The sequence below is a fragment of the Austrofundulus limnaeus genome, unplaced genomic scaffold, assembly GCF_001266775.1.
Source record: "Austrofundulus limnaeus strain Quisiro unplaced genomic scaffold, Austrofundulus_limnaeus-1.0 Scaffold37, whole genome shotgun sequence".
NCBI classification, from domain to species: Eukaryota; Metazoa; Chordata; class Actinopteri; order Cyprinodontiformes; family Rivulidae; genus Austrofundulus; species Austrofundulus limnaeus.
The window spans coordinates 1,131,793-1,133,215 of NW_013952439.1; positions in this window are offsets into that span (position 1 = coordinate 1,131,793).

Sequence of the window (1,423 nt, forward strand, 5' to 3'; positions counted from 1 at the left end):
TGTCATCAAAACAAATTGATATCATATTGTGATACAGCCTGTGATTTAAACCCCTATATTCCACAAACTAAACAATTATGAGTAATCTTTTTTTATTTCACCCTGTTTCCCGCTCACCTGATTTTGGGTCCAACAGCACATTTTATTATGTTCTTATATTTACACAGGTCACAAAACATACTTTATTATTCTTCTTTTTAAATCATGAAGAGAAAAAATATTGGTATAATCTACAAATATTAATAATAATAAAAAACATTTTAATTGATACTGTATTCAATAGAAAATATTTTGGACTCAACACGGAACCCTGAGGGATTCCTTTTTAAATCTTTCCAAACTCTCAGTTGTTTCTCATTAAATCCCAAACAGTTTTAACCCCTTATGCGTTTAATGATTATTTTCCTCTTTAACTCTAAAGGTTGTTTCCTTTTAAAGCGGAGGAAAAAAGTGAAAATTCACATCAATGTGAAATGTGTACACAAGCTCATGAGTTCTACTAGAAACATATCCTATTATWATAAATAATTAAAACATTTTACAGATTTTTGACATTTAAATTTACATTTAACTCTTTGATTACATTAATATTTATAATGAATTGTCAACAATAGCAATTTTCTTTTTGTGTAGTTATGAATAAAAAGCATTTTGTTGATTTGTATCCTCTGAGAATGACAAACTCCTCTTTCCTGTCTTGCTGAATAATTCAGCCTCAGGTTTTTGTTTTTATTGCAAAATCATTTAACTCAAATTGTTGCTAATTACCCTTATTTCCTGTGAGTTGCTTTCAGGTTGTCATCAATTTCAAAATTAACTTACAATCTTTCAAAAATTAGCCAAATAAAGTTTTATATTTCCAGAATATGCAGCTTATTTCCAGCAGTACTTCTTTTTTTACGCTGTACTGGACCCTTCTGTTACCAGGAATGAGGAAGAGTGTAAAATGACTAACATATAAGTCAATTAGTTTCCTAATATACAGCATTAGTTAGGCCACTTGGCAGGCACTGATTAAACGGTTATAAATCAGTGCATTAGCTCTCACAGTTCCAGTTTCTGCACTGAAACACCTGCAGGGGACAGCGCAGGATTATGGTGCACAGAACCACTGCATGAGCACAGCCTCACATGTTGGAGCAGCAGGATGGATAGATAGTACCCTTACAGAGTGCATGTACACGTGCACACGCTCAAGTCAGCAGTATATATATGTTGTTGGTCCCTGCTGACTTTATGAATGTGTGTGCTGCCTCTGCACCACACACACCAAACACAGCAGAGACTGCAGTGACGTGGGGAGGAGGAAGAAGAAGAAGCAGGGAGGCTGCACTTATTATAATTCAACGTCAGCCCAAGTTTGATAAACGCCCTCTTTTCATCTCTCTCTCTCTCTCTCTCTCTCTCTCTCTCTCTCTCTCTC